Source organism: Podarcis tiliguerta (genome assembly GCF_965153285.1).
Source record: "Podarcis tiliguerta genome assembly, chromosome: 8".
Classification (NCBI taxonomy): Eukaryota; Metazoa; Chordata; class Lepidosauria; order Squamata; family Lacertidae; genus Podarcis; species Podarcis tiliguerta.
In genome coordinates, this window is record NC_139541.1 from 46,953,588 (window position 1) to 46,972,425 (window position 18,838).

Genomic DNA, 18,838 nt, shown 5'->3' on the forward strand with positions numbered 1-18,838 from the left:
GCTTGCAACCCTGCTTGTACTCTGGAAAGCATTGAACACACTTATGGTTCTATAAATAAATACATAGAAAAGATGGAAATATTCAAATGCAGAGTGTTAATTGCCACTGGCATCTCTTATGAGTAGAATCAATTCACCAAGGATATTCTAACCATAACAACCCACTACTTCATGCTCAAATGTCTCTCCAGTAAAAAAAAGTTGCTGTTAGGGATGAATGTGGCATGTCCCTTTGAGGCAACTGTATTGACATTGTACTTCTAAAAAACAGGGGTGCTGCATACTCCCCACCTTCCAGATTCAGATTCAGAACATGATGTGATCCGAAGTGTCTTTGTTTGTTACAGCACTGTCTGGGCATCTGGTGGTGGTCCAGAGAGGCTCTCAGCAGAGACAAATGTTGGAATGGGATGGTTCTACAGCCCTCACACAGGAAGTGGCTTGTAGGTCCAGGAGGTGTCTCAGGTACCAACTACCCTGTCCCTCTGTCTCTGGGGACCCAGAGAGACACTGCAGCCAGTTAACGATGGACTCTATGACAAAGGCTTTAGCTTTGCTTCAGAAACAGAAGCAGGTAATTTAAAACTCTCAAATCTGGGATGAAATTTGGATGTGTATAATTTTGGAGGTGTTCCTAATAGCTAGCCAGGATCATATATGCAAAAAGATGTATTCACTTACGAAGGGATGGGAGTGAAGATGCCTGCCTGCGGACTATATTATTTGTGAACACAACACTTGTCTAAAGCGTGTAAAACAAAGTCAAGCCATACTGAATGCATTCATTACCAAGCCATCAAATTTACAGAACGGGGATGAAATCTGTTTCTGTTTAGGCTATATCTGGAACAACTTATTATTATTTTTTTTACAGTGTTGCTTGTACCATTAACGTGCACGTGTGGAAAATGTAAGTTGCCCTTTCCAGTACAGAACTGCAGCAGTACCATTTGGTAGTTATTAGCATAAAAACAACATTAACTGTTTCTCCATAGCGCTGAACTCTTTGTGGCCTTCCTAGAAATAATAGATGAAAACTATCCCCAAATAAATACCCACACTTCTAATAAATATTAACCATAGTGACCTTTAAATATGAAGCAAAGAGTTCTGCTCTATTGCTTTGTCCCCGATAATGTGAAAACCACCCCACGGGGTTGAAAAATTGACTGTTCATCGGTCCTCAGGCTGTGTTTGGACGTTTGTTCCAAGAAGGCTGTGTGCCAATGTTCATGAGTGGCTTCATCTTCAAAACACATAGTCTTGCTTTCTTTCAGCTTTCCTAATTCTTCACATTCTTTCCTAGCAGGGGGAAAAATAATATGTTGGCTGCATTAACAGCAGAAACATTTGGAAGGGTAAAAACAAACAAACAAAAATAATCAATTTTCAAGGTCCACTTGCAGATGGATGGAAGTGTTTATGAAACATTTATTGTTCGGTCACAAGAGAAAATGTTGCTGTAATAGCAAAGGAGAGGCATGAAAATAGTGGGAGATTATTTCTACCACCCACCCCAATATGCATTAAAATATGCTACTTTTCAGTTTGCAGTGACTTTAGGGGAAATGGGAATTTGGAACAAGGCAGAATTAAATAGGGTATCTACAGTATCTTACAATATCTTGAAAGTCATAGAATAAATAGTATCAATAGAGAAGACATGATTCTCAGCAAGGTTTAAACCAGGGGTGTGGAACCTGTGGCCCTTGATGCTGTTGGATTTCAACCCCCATCCAATCCAGCCAGCAATAGCAGTGGTCAGGTATAATGGGAGTTGTAGTCCAGCAACAGCCAGAGAGTCACAGGTTCCCACCCCTACCTTATATTCAAAGACAAGACCCAAGTTAGGCACAATAGTCTTTGGTGACAAAGCTGCAGCAGAGATTTAAAATCACAAAACACGCAGCAAAGAAAAGTGTGTAAATATAGGCTGTAAAACCTTTTAAATGTGCCCTTTCCAGTGAAAGTATCCCACTTTTAATGGTTCTTTCCAAAGTATCCCAATTCCCTAGCACAAAGATAGACCACATGTTTAGTAACTCATAAAATGGTTTACTTACAAAACTATTCAAAGGTCAGAGTCATGTGCTTTTCCATACAACAGACAGAAAAAAAATTGCACAGGCAATAAAATGTTGCTTGGTTACAAAACGGTAATACACACCACCATTTAAACAACTCTCCCCCATGCTAGGACCATTCATGCAAAATGCATAGGTAGTTGCCTGCAACACCAGGGTATTTGCCAGGAATAGGAACATTCTTGAATCGGGATATAAGAAGGCAACAATTTTCATTCTAACTTGTATTTGTCACAATCAACAATGCTTTCATTCTGTTGCAGTTCAACTTCCACCAGACACTATGTTATTATTTTCACTGCCCACTGTTTAACAAGACTTATGTAACATACATAACTATTTATCTAATACAGTGGTACCTCTGGTTAAGAACTTAATTCGTTCCGGAGGTCCATTCTTAACCTGAAACTGTTCTTAACTTGAGGTACCACTTTAGCTAATGGGGCCTCTCGCTGCCGCTGCACCGTCACTGTGCGATTTCTGATCTCATCCTGAAGCAAAGTTCTTAACCTGAGGTCCTACTTCCATGTTAGCAGAGTCTGTAACCTGAAGCATTTGTAACCCGAAGCGTTTGTAACCCGAGGTACCACTGTATATGTAACTTACATTCATTTAAATGTAAAGGAAACATCAAAATGAAATAAAATGAGATTAATTAATTCTTTGGACATTTAAAAACAGCAACAATAAGAATACTGACTATCTTCCCTTGAGTGGTTTCTCTTCCTGATTACAGATGAACTTGCACACTGCAGCCATTTCTGCTTCCTCTTCTGCTCTTGTCAGTTTTTCAACATCCCTACCCTTGAGGAGTAATCACATTTAATCTAAGACATTTTCCTGAATTGAATGCCCCCCTTGCCCACCCTAAAAAATATCCCCCATAGGGCCCAGGGCAGGTGTGCCTACTGAATTCACCCAAAGATGCCTCTGAAGGGGACTTTTCTGAAAGGGTTCATATGTTCCAAATATTGCACTTAGAAATGAAAGCCTCTGTTTTAATTACCGCAGCTCCTATCAGCTTGTCTTGATCTTGGCTGCACCATTTGAAAGAGATGATTACAAGGCCTCTGTACAAATGTGACTCTCAAATCTGAAAAGATAAAATGACCAGTTTTACCGAAACCAGTTTTGGTCTAGCAATCTTGTTGAAATTATCCAAGGGCCCTAAGGGACATTAATCAGATCAGTTTGCATCTCTCTCTGGGTGTGCAATTGCACAACTATTTTGCATACAAACTGCTTGCATGAATGCATACAAAGAAAGTGTTTGCATGGGCATGTAATTAAATAAGATCATATCTGACAAGCAAATCCCAGATAGAATAAGCACTAATTACATGGTTACAGTAGAATCTAGCAGCGTTCCATGGTTTAGCAGAACCACATTTCTCTCTCTCTTCCAAATCTGACCATGACTGGGTGTGTCTGTTATTAGAGAAAGGTTCCTCATAATTTGTGAAAAAGGAGGGGGAAACCCTCCTCCATTTCAATTGATATAGTTCCCAGGAAATGAAGGAAATACAAGACACCAGTACAGGAAGCAAAGAACTCTTCTTCTTCTTCTTCTTCTTCTTCTTCTTCTTCTTCTTCTTCTTCTTCTTCTTCTTCGTCTCCTCCTCCTCCTCCTCTTCCTCCTCCTCCTTCTTTATCCCCCACCCCTGCTGCATTAGGCCAAAGCCCCATTTGGTCCAAAAACTTGTTCTCACAATAGTCAATCAGATGCCTATGGGAAGCCCACAAGAAAGACACAACAGCACTTTTCCTATTTGTGATTCCCACCATTATGACCATATTGCCTCTGGGAGTGGAGGTAGAGCATAGCCATATCCTCAATAAAACATCATAGTTAGCAACAACAGATTCAAACTCACATCCCTACTGTCCTGCTGTGGCTCCCAGCCTATTCCTGTGTTGATGTCAGGGAGAACCCACCCTCCAGTTCATCCAAACCCTCTCCTACCAGGACAGGGGGAGGCTGCATCAGTGCTTTTGCCGGGGGCTAAAAGTGTGGCTGGTTTTATGGAGGATGCTCAGTCACCTCAAGGGAACACCAAGGACGCTTGCTCAGGGTTTGCCAAAACATGGAACTGGACCTGTTCAGGTGTGTAACCATTTGGGTTTTAAACATATGTATGCATAGACACAGCATGAATGCAAGGGCTAGTGACTTAATAGACATGACTGACTTAGGTTCATATAACTATTAGTCAAGGCCATCTGGCGAGACCTCAGTGCTGAATGGGGAACCCAAGCAATGGGGCTCCTGGATCTGAACTGGAGTCTAACACTCTTTAACTATTGTGTTATGCAGTAGATCAGAGATCTTCTCTGCATCCCAAGCAACAGTCCATGCGAACTTGGTGAGAAGAAGGAAAAAGAATGAGAGACAGTTAAGGGAGAAAATTCAATGGGTGGAATAATTCAGAGAAAACTGACAAGGTAATCTACCCTGTTATTACCCTCATGAAATACAAGGTGTCATCTTTCACAAAGGAAGAGCTCTAGGCCCATAGCTTATTGGTAAAGCCTTTTGATTTGTATGTTGAAGTCCTTAGGTTAAATCTCCAGCATCTCTAGGTAAGCCTGGGAAAGACTCCTCACCTGAAACCCTGAAGAGCTACTGCCAGTCAGTGTAGACAATACTGAGCTAGGTTGGCCAATGGTCTGCCTCAGTATAAGGCATCATTCTTAAGGTGTGCATAAGCCTCACGTATAATGTCTCTCAGGCCAGAGACCTTTGAATATTTACACCAGTGAAGTATCAGGCATACAAATCTCAAGATAATTTTTTGTTGTTGTCCCTTCAATATTTCTCAATAGTTTAATTATTGTTTTAAGTAGTGATGCTGTGAAGCAGGATTTTCAGATTTTTGCCTCTTCTGTCCAATTCCCAGGCATCCTTTCCTGAGAAACATGCTGATGAAGCAAGCAATTAGATATCTTCCTTGAAATCTCCCTGTCTTACAAGTTAAGGGGAGACACCCCTATTATTCTTAGCAAAGGCGGGGGGGGGGGGATATTGCTCCTCTAACTAAGTGTTATGTAAAAGCTCTGTTACTTTCCCTCAGTAAAGATGGATAGATGTTTAGGGCACTATAAGCAGAATGAAAGACTGTTCCAACACAACCCGAGTTGGGTTGCACATAGGGATGAACAAAACTGTCATAAAAACCTAAGAAGACCCCTACTGGATCGTGTCAAAGGCCCATCTAGTCCAGCATCCTGTGCGCACAATGGGCAATTAGATGCTTATGGGAAGCCCACAAGCAGCACCTGAGCACACTAGCACTCTCCCTACCTTCACTTCCCAGTATTTGCGCTAGGAAGGCCTACTGCCTCTGACAGTTGAGAAGGACCATAGCTATCATGGCTAATAGCCACTGGTAGCTTTATCTTCCATGAATCTGTCCAACCTTCTTTTAAAGCTACCCAACTGGCTATCTTCTACCTCCACTGTTGGAGGACACCTCTGAACATCAGTTGCTGGGAGTTGCAGGTAGGTGGAGATTGCTGTTTTGCTCAGGTGCTGCTTCCCCGTTTCCCACAGGTATCTGGTTATCCACTGTGAGAACAGAGTTCAGGTCTAGATAGGCCTTTGGCTCAATCCAGCAGGGTTCTTTTTATGTTCTTATGACAGTTTTGTCCATCCCTAGATTCTTGATCTTTGGCCATGGCTGGTAAACTTGATGCTCAGAGCCTAGCTGTTTTCACAGCCATCAAATTGAATGTAAAATCCTCTTGGTGGAAAGCTTCCCCCTTCCTTTGTATATTGCCAGCCTAATGGCTGCAGAATCCAGTCCTTAATTGACTGAGTAGCTTGTATAATGCGGATGGTTAAAATGACGAGATTGGACAGTTATTTCTTGAAATTTGTGTGCCGTTCTGTGACGGCTGTTGTTGTTAAATGCCCTACTAAAACTAGCAAGTCGTAGCTATAGCAGTCATTTTGTTTAGCTGAGGATTATTACACATTTTATGTTCCTGGTCTTTACATTTTATTGGGAGTATTTTGTTAGCTTCATAAATTATTCCATCACTAAGGAGGCAGCAGGCATGTAAAGACCAGATTCAACATAGCTTCCTCTGTGGCTTTTGTTTGTCAAAGCAAAATGGGTCCTCCTCTACTTCCTGGCTTGAAAATAAAACATTATCCTATCTTATTTTTAAAGGCACGTTCCCTCTGCAGGGAAACTTCAAAAGTAGAGACTCAGCTTAAACTAATTTGCTCCAATGCACACATGAAGCTCTGGCATATTCCATATTGTGTGAGAGAGAGCTCCATGCACAAACTGCACCTCCTCCTTCTGACCACAATAAATTATAGGGACTGGGTTGTGCTGTATATTAGGGATGGGGAAGAAATCCAATTCAGTTAGCATTTAAACTTCATCTGCAGTTTCCAAAATAATATGTAAACGGAAACACATCAGTTCTCCAAAATTGCAGTTATCTGAATTTTGCAGTGCAGTTCTTCAACCAAGTAATGTACAGTGGTAGTTTGGTTCCCGAACAGCTTAGCTGACGAACAAATCAGCTCCCAAACACTGCAAACCTAGAAGTAAGTGTTCCGGTTTGCAAATGTTTTTCGGAAGCCAAACATCTGTTTTGGCTGTCGGCATTGTTTCCAGGGCCAATCAGCCAATCAGAAGCCACACCTTGGTTTGCAAACGTTTTGGAAGTCGAACGGACTTCCAGAATGGATTGAGTTTGAGAACCAAGGTACCACTGTATATAAAAATGCTCATGCTAGGGTAAAGTGTACGTAAAAGGGCATACATTTGTGAAAATAACAAAAAATGGGAAATTGCTTTACAAGATTGTATATACCAAAACGTATAAATTCAGCAGAAATCCGAACTAAAATGCTGATTTAAAGAGAATGCATTTCAAGAGAAGTCAACAGGACTCATACTGGATGATGAAAATCTCTCTGGGCATTCTTAGACACCTTTATGTTGTTGTCAGGCAACGTTGCCTGAAGAGCAACATGAAGGGAGAGATTGGGAGGAGTATTGGAAAGGTTACCACATGAAAGTTTCCCAAGGGGGTATCACATGTCCTAGAGATTGGCATCAAAGCAACCAGTGCTGGTTTTGAACTATAAAGTCTTAATGGGCTCAGAACTGCAATACCTCAAGGATGGGTCTTTCCATATGAAGTGACCTGGACCCTGGGATCATCATTTGAAGTCCTCCTTTGTGTGCCTCTTCCATGACAAGACTGGAAAGTGGCAACACGGGCCTTTTGTGTGGTGGCTCCCCAAGGAAGCTTTTCTGGCACCTTGATAACATATCTTTAGGTGCCAGGCAAAAACATTCCTCTTCTCCCAGGCCTTTGGCTAATTAAACAATCTATGGCCTTTTAAACTGTGTTGGGGAGTGTTGTTTTTGTTTGTACTATGTTATGTATTTTTGTGTTTCTATAGAAATTTAACAAATAAAGTAGTAGTAGTAGTAAAACCAGGTAAAAATATTAATCAGTATTCAAAGGTTGGTTTGTTTTTAAACAATTGCTTGCATACATGAACCTCATAGAAGCATTCAGCCTGAATGTGGAAGGCCAAAATGCAGTAATGGATAATGTGGTGGAGCAGCAATGATCACATCACCTTCCAATCGCTGAGCTGCACCCACTTACTGGGAAACGGAGAGGCAAGGCAAAGTGACCAGAGGTCAGCACATCTACACTGTGTTCATCTTACCTTATCCCTTCCCAGTAATAATAATAATAATAATAAATTTTTATTTATACCCCGCCCTTCCCGGTTCAGAAAACCGGGCTCAGGGTGGGTAACAACAAATTGTAAACACTTAATTGCAATACAACATAGAAGCAGCATAAAATACAGTATAAAAGCATGAATAGCAATAAAATTCAAAGTTCAAAAATCAATTTGGGGAAAATCCATCCAATAAGCATTAGTCACCAGGGCTAGCTGGCTGAATTAGTCCTACTTGGGCCAGTGAGGAGGCCAGGGGAGAATTAGCTGTGGGGTCTCAGGGACATCAGCACAACTCCTCCCTGCAGGCAGCACCTATACTATCCTTTTAATGTACTTTCTTACAAAACGTGTATTTATGCAATGTGGTTTATTGTAAAATATGCATTTTATATTAAATTTGTCACTTTTCTTTCAACGGAGAAGTGCATTGCTAAATTTAGAGAAGTACAAAGAGCAGCCAGTCATTTTAACCATTGTTCTGTACTGCCTTCAGTGGGTATTAAGCATTGTTGTTCCCTGCCCTGATACCTTATAAATACTTTTATAAATAACTAAGGAACATCCACAGGGAAACATATTAACCCAGGAGGTATGGAACAGATTAGTTTGTATCAGAATTTGAATGATGATGATCCCACAAACATCCTTAGTATAAAAATTCCATAAGATTCCTGCATTTAACCCTAAAATGGTGGTCTCCCTGTCTGAGAAAAGCAAACTTCGGGATACCATTTCTCTGGCATCCACTTTGTGTGCAAGGCGCTGAAATGATGTGCGTCATTCCAATCTAACATTTTCTGTGAGTGATGCTTACATTTTGACTCTACTTTTTATTCATATTTTTCATAAGGAGAAGCTAAAGTTGCTGCTCTCCGCCAGGGTCACCAGGAGTTCACTAAATGCTGATAGACTGTGTTCTGTATTAATGGCGCTAAGCTAACTGCCTCCCAGTTCTGCCAGATCCCTTTCTTTAAAGAAATAGCTCTGTATTTCACGAGGAAATATTTTGTAAAGCTTTCCCTGCTGATAATTTGTCTGAAAAAAGAGACAGGCTTAATTATTTATATTGACTTGGAAAGTTGGGTATTAGATACGTTCAATAAGATCTGTGCTTTGTTTATGTAGAAATATATGGAAAGAGATAAATATATCCAGATTGTGGGAAGAGCTGATTTCTTATTTCTGAGCTTCATTTCTGCAAGTAGCATTGTTGCCTAATTGTTTGCATTTTTAGCCCAGTTTGCAACCCGGAACTTAACTAACAATTGGAAGTTAAATTGGAAGTGCTGATTTGTCAATAACCTTTAATATAGACTAATGAACGGGGGGAAAGGCTTGGAGAAATGACTTCAGATCTCTGCCATGGTTTCATTGTGTGGCCTTGGTCAAGTCTCGGCACTTCAGTATGGGGTATGTGTAAAGCAAAGCAGGAACCAAGCAAGCTAACAAACATTGCTCAGGGGAGACTTGTTCCGCCGGGCAAAAGTCCTGCCTGACTTGAAGCTTTTTTTATTCCTTCCAAGTCAAAGGGAGGCAATGGCCAACTCTGGCTCCTCCAAACACTGAGAATGGCTTAGCCAGTAAGCTAGCCTTGGTTGCTCATTAGCTCTCTGGGTTCTTTGTTATAGCCCTCCCTGCCTATCTCATGTGATACTAGGGGTGGAGGAGAAATTCAGTTTGGTTTTGCATTTGAAGGCAAACTTTCATAATTTGCACTTCCCAAAACAAGATGCAACCCGAAACATAGCTGTCCTTCAAAAGTCTCTGAGTTTCGTGGTGCGGTTTTCAACCCCCAAATGTATACAAAAATAAGTATGTAAGGGAAAGGGGTGCATAAAATGCATATATTATTGAAAATAAACATACAAAATGCACTGTATTGGGGAAAATTCCTTGCAAAATGTGTATATTAGGAGAAATGTGCACTAAAATGCTGATAAATCTTCAGAATGGCTTTTTTAAAAATGCAAATGGATGCAGAAATGTGGTGAAGTAAACTCAAGAAACCAAAAAGAGAAACTGAGAGAAGCCACAGTTAACAGAAATGTCAGTCCTTATATGATGCAGCTTTATTGTTTAGACTGTTAAACACTTACATGGTTGCCTCATTAATATCTGCCTTTGCCCAGACAAGAACTGCATGCACGTTAAAGCACTGCTGTTGTTATTGATGTATTTCCTATAATGAACAGTTGCTTAAATATCCTATTTAGGGAGAAGATAAGAAGCTCAGCCTTTCTGAGTAAAGCGTCTCTGTCCAACTTCTACTCTATTGCTGATTGATTAGTAGCACAGAAACCCCCACACTGTGCCTTCTGGTTTTGTGCCATGCACTATGAACTGGCAAGTCAACTGAGTTCAGACAGCGAGCATCATTTATGGTTTCGAAGAAGCAAATAAGCCTGCCTCCCAACCACTCGAGATGGGGGGAGGTTATGAAGCCCTTGCAAATTGCAGTCACCTTTACGTCAGGAGGTTAAAGATCATGCTTGTCAACAGGTCAAGCTACAGTGCTAATTCACCTCACTAATGAGTCCCAAACATCCCATAGAACATATGTCAGCAGCTCTGGCCTGCCTCCAGTGAGTAAATAAAATGAAAACCTTATGGAGGAGGTTAGCCTAGCTTTTTGTCACACTTGCATGGGAATTTTCCCTTACTGTTATCTCTGCCATAGCTGCATTGCTTTTACCATCCTGTTGTATGCGTTCCATTCATGTGCTGAGTGAAAATGAGGAATTTTATCATTATTGCCGGGCTATAGCCATAGACCACTTTTGGATGCAAATGGAAAACATAAATAAAATAAATTAGAGCTTTAGGGGGCTTAACTTTCCTCCCTTCCCAGAGAAAATGCAGATGCAAGAGCCAGATTGGCTTCCACCTCCCCAGTTCTCTTACGCTCTCAGTTCCCTGGCCAAATTGCCTCCCTTTTCTAAAAGGTAAAAGCCAGATTTGGCTATGCTTGCTGCCTGAGCCAGAAGCTGTCTCAGAAATCTCTCAACTGCTACAATTCTTAGGGACAATTTACACACTTTCCAATCCACTGACCTGGGACAATCACAACTGAGACCATGTGTGTGTCTTCTTTACAGATGACAATCCTTGATTTGAAAGAAGCGTTTGCAGGTGGGACCTTAAAGTTGCCCATCAACAGGCAGCACTCAGACAGCAGACTGAGGAAGCACACAGGTCAACTGGCCACCTTCTTTCCAGCAATTTATTTACTTTTATTTAACAAGATTTAATTATATACCACTGCGCACACACGCGCACACACACAATTGGTGTAAAATAATAGTCTTTAAACAGTAAACATAACAAAATTATCAAAATATAGATAAAACTAAGAGCTTTTTTAAAAAACTGTTTGTTGCACACCACCTCAATCTCCAAGTGGTGTGAGATTCCCGGGGTTCCAGGGTTCATAATTCTTTCGGAATGAGATACAACAGAAACGCTGGGGTCCTTATGATATATGGTTTATTTATACATATATACAACCTGAGCTTACAATGGAGGGCTCACAGCATTAACACCCCAAGAGGGTCTCGCTTCACCCAGAGCCACAGTATCAGATTCAAGCAGAAATCAGACATGGCTCTGAACCTCTGCCTTCCCAGCCGACTGCTTCTAGCTTCTAGCTAGTAACTCTAAACTCTTACCTTTGTCTTTCTAACTACCAGTGAGTTGTGTCATCTGGCACACAGCCACTTCCCTTTCCCCCTCAATGGCCCATTACCTAGGCTATCTCCTCATCAAGAACAAAATAAAAAAATTCCTTCCAGTAGCACTTTAGAGACCAGCTAAGTTTGTTATTGGTATGAGCTTTCATAACAAACTTAGTTGGTCTCTAAGGTGCTACTGGAAGGATTTTTTTTATTTTGTTTCAACCACGGCAGACCAACACGGCTACCTACCTGTAACTATCCTCATCAAGAAGTTAGGCTGGCTATTCCAGGTATCTGAATCCTTGTTTACATTGTAATACGTGCTGTATCCAGGAATTAGAACAGTCTCGGCATATATTTCACACACACACACCTCGAAAAAACTCATAGCAGTACATATTAAGATCACATGTCTGGTCTGAGTACTTCATTGTATTTGTATCTCACCTTTCATCCGATAAATTTAAGGTGATGTACATGGTTCTCCCCTACCTCATTTATTCTTTACAACAACCCTGAGAAGTAGGTTAGGCTGTGAGGCAGTGACTGTCCCAAGATCACCCAGTGAGTCTCAAGGCAGAATGGGAATTTGAACCCTAGTCTTCTAGGTCCTAGTCTGGCACTCTCACCACTGCATCACACTGAGCAGGCATCAAAACCAGTACAATGATGGCACCAGCCTAATATCAATAGGCAGGGAGTGCTAGATAACAGGTACTGCCACACTGAAAGATTGATTTCTCACAAGTATTGTCTTTCTGCTTTGGTTGTATTGTATTTTTATTTAACTTCTAGTAGTCCGTCCCCCCCCACCCAAACGTGCCTCTGTATGTATGAATGAGCATATGCAAACAGATGCACATGGTGTCCTCTTTGTAGGCAATGATGACGTGCCCTGTTCTATCATCAGCTGAAGAATAATGTGGGGCACTGGATTTCTGTGAATACTAGAGCAGCCATCATGGCTTTTGAACAAACCTCCCCACCCCAGAGTTTCTTTTTAATGCAACTTTTCCTATCTGGTGCCTCCCTGATGGTATTTAAAAACCTTGTTGCAACAGCTCTGCAGCCAGAGGCCTGCAAATAATTATGGCTCGGATTCTGTGGTCATTTTGGATTGGTGCGAACATGATAAATGGCAAGTTTTAATTTGAACTATTGCTCAGCAGACTCACTCAGGTAAGCAATAACTCACTCCAGCAGGCAATAAACCAAAGCAAGAAAATCGCCCACACTTTCTTGAATGTGCTAACAAACTCTTTAGCAGTAAAATAAATATGGTCATGAACTTCCTTAATAAATTGTCCTTTGAAGAGCTAAGGAGGCAAAGTCTTAGACTCACTAGGGGGCTTCAGGGTAAGTCAGAGAGGGTTTATTTCTTTCTTTTTAAAAAGAAGTTTTTTTAAAAAAAAACCATTTAGATTTTTTAATCCATTATTAGGTTGTGGGTCAGGGAGCCATACATAAAGCTAAATAAATACGTGCTACAACATTGATTTTCAAACTGTGAATCTTTTCCATATGTGTGCCTCTGTTTTGCAGAGCATACTGGGGCAAGTTCTAGAGCTCACTGAAACAACAATTGGTGCTCAATGAGGTTTTCATATGGATGTTAAACAGGGGAATTATGCCTAAATTACGAAGGGCATGGGAACTCTTTAAACTGACTAATGTGGGGGAGGGAGACAGTGCTCCTGAAGGTAGGAGTCTATCAATTGATGAAGATGATCATCTAAATGTCATAGACCAAATGGAGCAAACAGCAAGCAGACCTAGTGGTGGGAGGAAAAAATCCCTAAATAAGAGACACGGGGGAATGACTAATGGACTCAATGTCTGTACACTAATGCACAAAGCATGGGAAATAAACAAGATGAGCTTGAGCTCTTGGTACAGCAAACTAAATATGACATAATAGGCATCACTGAAACCTGGTGGGATAAGTCCCACGATTGGAATGTAAAAATGGAGGGATACAATCTATTTCAGAGAAACAGACCAGACAAGAAAGGAGGAGGAGTGGCGTTATATGTCAGGGATGTGTATACCTGTGAAGAGATCCAAGATTTAGAACCTCAAAGCCAAAGTGAGAGCATTTGGGTCAAAATTAAGGGAGAGAAGAATAACAGAGACCTCATTGTGGGAGTTTACTATAGATCCCCAAGCCAAACGGAGGACATAGATGATGCCTTCCTGGAACAGATGGCCAAGCATGCAAAAGGAAGGGAGATAGTAGTAATGGGGGACTTCAATTACCCGGATATTTGTTGGATGTCAAACTCAGCCAAGAGCATAAGGTCAAACAGATTCCTCACTGGCCTTGCAGACAACTTCATTGTCCAGAAAGTGGGAGAAGCAACAAGAGGAACAGCCATTTTAGATCTGGTCCTAACCAATGTCGATGACCTGGTTAGTGGGGTAGAAGTGGAAGGATCATTAGGCGCAAGTGATCATGCTCTTCTGAAGTTTACTATACAACGGAAAGGAGCAGCCAAGCATACTAGGACTCAATTTCTTGACTTTAAGAAAGCCGACTTCATAAAACTTAGGGAAGTGCTGGGTGAGATCCCATGGACAGTAATACTAAAAGGAAAGGGAGTTCATGATGGCTGGGAGTTTGTTAAGAGGGAGATAGTAAAAGCACAACTTCAGGCAATACCAATGAGACGGAAACATGGAAGGTGCCTAAAGAAGCCAGGGTGGCTATCTAAAGAACTTTTAACTGAGTTAAGATTAAAAAAGGATGTGTACAAAAAATGGAAAAGGGGGGAAACCACCAAAGAGGAATTCAAACAAATAGCCAGCACGTGTAGACACAAAGTCAGAAAAGCTAAAGCACAGAATGAACTCAGGCTTGCTAGAGAGGTTAAAAGCAACAAAAAAGGCTTTTATGGGTATGTTCGTAGCAAAAGGAAGAACAAAGAAACAGTGGGGTCACTCAGAGGAGAAGATGGTGAAATGCAAACAGGGGACACAGAAAGGGCTGAACTCCTCAATGCCTTCTTTGCCTCAGTCTTCTCCGATAAAGAAAACAATGCCCGACCTGAAGAATTTGGAGCAAATGATTCAGTAGAGAAAACACAGCCCAGAATAACTAAGGAGATAGTACAAGAATACTTGGCTAGTTTAGATGTATTCAAGTCTCCAGGGCCAGATGAACTGCATCCAAGAGTATTAAAAGAACTGGCAGATGTGATCTCAGAACCACTGGCAATCATCTTTGAGAATTCCTGGAGAACAAGCGAAGTCCCAGCAGACTGGAGGAGGGCAAATGTTGTCCCTATTTTCAAAAAGGGGAAAAGAGAGGACCCAAATAATTACCGCCCAGTCAGTCTGACATCAATACCAGGGAAGATTCTGGAGCAGATCATTAAGCAAACAATCTGTGAGCACCTAGAAAGGAATGATGTGATCACCAATAGTCAGCATGGATTTCTGAAAAATAAGTCATGTCAGACTAACCTGATCTCGTTTTTTGACAGAATTACAAGCCTGGTAGATGAAGGGAACGCAGTGGATGTAGCCTACCTTGATTTCAGCAAGGCATTTGACAAGGTGCCCCATGATATTCTTGTAAAGAAGCTGGTAAAATGCGGTCTTGACTATGCTACCACTCAGTGGATTTGTAACTGGCTGACTGACCGGACCCAAAGGGTGCTCATCAATGGTTCCTCTTCATCCTGGAGAAGAGTGACTAGTGGGGTGCCACAGGGTTCTGTTTTGGGCCCGGTCTTATTCAACATCTTTATCAACGACTTGGATGATGGACTCAAGAGCATCCTGATCAAATTTGCAGATGACACCAAACTGGGAGGGGTGGCTAACACCCCAGAGGACAGGATCACACTTCAAAAAGACCTTGACAGATTAGAGAACTGGGCCAAAACAAACAAGATGAATTTTAACAGGGAGAAATGTAAAGTATTGCACTTGGGCAAAAAAAATGAGAGGCACAAATACAAGATGGGTGACACCTGGCTTGAGAGCAGTACATGTGAAAAGGATCTAGGAGTCTTGGTTGACCACAAACTTAACATGAGCCAACAGTGTGACGCGGCAGCTAAAAAAGCCAATGCAATTCTGGGCTGCATCAATAGGAGTATAGCATCTAGATCAAGGGAAGTTATAGTGCCACTGTATTCTGCTCTGGTCAGACCTCACCTGGAGTACTGTGTCCAGTTCTGGGCACCACAGTTCAAGAAGGACACTGACAAACTGGAACGTGTCCAGAGGAGGGCAACCAAAATGGTCAAAGGCCTGGAAACGATGCCTTATGAGGAACGGCTAAGGGAGCTGGGCATGTTTAGCCTGGAGAAGAGGAGGTTAAGGGGGGATATGATAGCCATGTTCAAATATATAAAAGGATGTCACATAGAGGAGGGGGAAAGGTTGTTTTCTGCTGCTCCAGAGAAGCGGACACGGAGCAATGGATGCAAACTACAAGAAAGAAGATTCCACCTAAACATTAGGAAGAACTTCCTGACAGTAAGAGCTGTTCGACAGTGGAATTTGCTGCCAAGGAGTGTGGTGGAGTCTCCTTCTTTGGAGGTCTTTAAGCAGAGGCTTGACAACCATATGTCAGGAGTGCTCTGATGGTGTTTCCTGCTTGGCAGGGGGTTGGACTCGATGGCCCTTGTGGTCTCTTCCAACTCTATGATTCTATGATTCTTAGCTACGGATTTAGAGTGCTATGGGGGCCATGACTTGCCCCCTACCTATATTCAAGTGCTCCCACAGTCCCTCTGTCTGGAATGTTTCATCATAATCCTTCACTGATGAGACTTGGGAGTAATAAACAGCGCCCAGGCAGGGCAGGGCAGGACCCTGGACAGCTCCCGGTGGTCCCTCCTGCCTGACCTATAGAAGATGTTGTCTCAGCAAAGGTCCAGAGCAGCTCAATGTTTTAGGGAGGCTGACATAGCTTTCCACTCCAATGTCGGCCATCTGCAAATCTTGAAAGGCTTGTAGACAATTCAGCAGCTATGTGTTCCTGAATGGCTGTGAAGCAGGAGAGAAGCTACTGAGGAGTCATTCTCAGGGTTTGAGGATAATGAGAGAGCCTCGTCCTCAGGCCAGGAGGGTGTAGAAGTGGGTGCTGAGGGCTCCCCTCCTGTTTTGTCCTGTGATTTGCCCAAATCTGAATCCTCTGATGCTAGGACTTAGGATGCAGAGCTCGTGACAATCTTGTCTCATTGTAGCTTTGTGTTTGGCTGTGGAGAGCAATGTGGTCTCAAGCTCTGAATTGCTTTCCTTACACAGACTATCTCAACAAATACTGCCCTCTTACAGCAAATAGCAACCACTGACATGTCTCCAAACTATCCTCTGTGAGGTAGCTCACATGACCACCCTACCCTTTAAAGCAGGGGTGGGGAAACTGTGGCCCTCCAGGTTACAGCTCTCATTGTTCTTGAGCATTGGCTATGCTGGTTAGTGCTGATGGGAGTTGGGTCCAACAATATCTAAAGAGCCACGGCTTCTTCATCCTTGCTTTTGGGGCCACAAGATTGCTCGATATAGGCCTATAGGCACTTGCAATCGATTCTACCTGTGTCCCTGTGTGATACACATTTCTAAATCTGTTTTTCAATTATTTTTAGGTGCACAAGTAGGTGTGTGCTTTAAAAGCATAGTGGGAAAGAACCATGGGGGGAAATGGTATAAGCACGTTAAAGCAGCCTGGCTAGGTCAGATCAAAGTCTCATCTGGTCTGGTATGCTGTTATCACACTGGCCAACTGGAAGCTATTAAGAAGCCTGCAAGCAAGATGTGAGTGCAGTGACTGGTACTGAGAGGCATATTGCCTCCAACAGTGGAGCCACCATAGCTGTTAGCCTTATCCATTTGTCTCATCTTTTAAAGCTAGCAGTAATACTAAACAATGTAGCCAGGCCTGATCTCTGCACAGAGTGGGTTTGCTGAATTTTCATTTCCCCCTCTAGGGATTTTCAATCCCTTGTTGGACTAGATGACTCTTGGAGTCCCTCCTAACTCTACAATTCTATTATTTCCAAAAAAAGAAAAGAAAATACAGCTTCTGAGAGTCAGTATAGCTTGCTTTAGCAGCCTGTTCGTTAGGCCAAATAACAGTTCTATTTGCATACATACACACCACACCCCCTTTTTTGGTGTAGATTATGTAGGACATCTGGTTTTAAAAAGTGTCGCAATTTCTAAACATATTCTAACACTCTTGGGATTGGAATATCAACAACTGTCTATTGCGGTGAACCGCAGGTCTGGAAAACATTCCTGCAAACTGAGTTCTTAAATAAACATCATGCATCCATAACACATAATGCAAAGCAACGTTCCTCCCCCTTTCTCCCCACCACCATAAACTCAATATTTAGACCAGATGAGGTGCAAAATATGACTTTCCAGGATGAAGCTGCACAATTTACAGAAACACGTACTGTCTTTTCTATGTATACAGAGGAGGGCATGTGGGTTGCAGCTATAGTCAAAGCATTTCAGTTTACTTTGCATTCTCTCTAGAACATGATTATTTTTTTTAAGTGAAAGGTTAGGGAAGAAACAAATGGATGCACCAAAAAGGAAGGGGAGAATCTGATACTCACTATATAAAATAGGCATTGTAAATTTGGCTCATTTGCTTCTCTCTATCCATTTATTCCCCACATCCAACAAACTTCTAACCCATATTATCAGCTTCCTGAAAGTATCCAGCTGGACTACAAGGACTCTAATGTTCTGCTATGCCACACCTCATGACAGCCATTTTGTGACTGGCACCAACAGCATTCTCTCAATGTCTGGAATGTGTCCATGGGTCCACAAAGGTTTGTGACCCCGTTCTATCCCAAGTAAAGCCTCCAAATAGGACAATTAATAGCACAGCTAGAACAGCATCACACAAAGCTACAATATGAGTCAGGGATAGACAACATGGTGCCCTCCAGATGTTGCCAGAGTTTCAGCTCCAGTCAGCCCCTGCCAGCAAGGCCAATGGTCAAGGAAGATGGCAGTAGTAGCCCAGCAACATGGGGGGGGGGAGCTTCATGTTGGTTGGCCCTTGTATAAGGTTAGAGCTACTACCAAAAAGAAAAGCAGCCTAATCTGATCCTTGTTAACCCAAAGCAAATCCCCATTGCCCAGAAAGGAATGTAGCCCTCAAGCTGAAATAGTTTTCCCATGCCTGACTTTCTGGGTGGGGCAAGATGGCTGGTGATTTGTGGGGGCATTTGCAGGAGCACCAGACTGGTTCTGCCAATGCCATGACACAGCGGAGACCTCCCCCTCCTGACCTGCTACCTCACCCTTCTCCTCCCAATAAGCAGCAGATGTGTGGCCCTGCCCCTCTTCACTCCCCTCTCCTGCCATGATGTATAGGATTG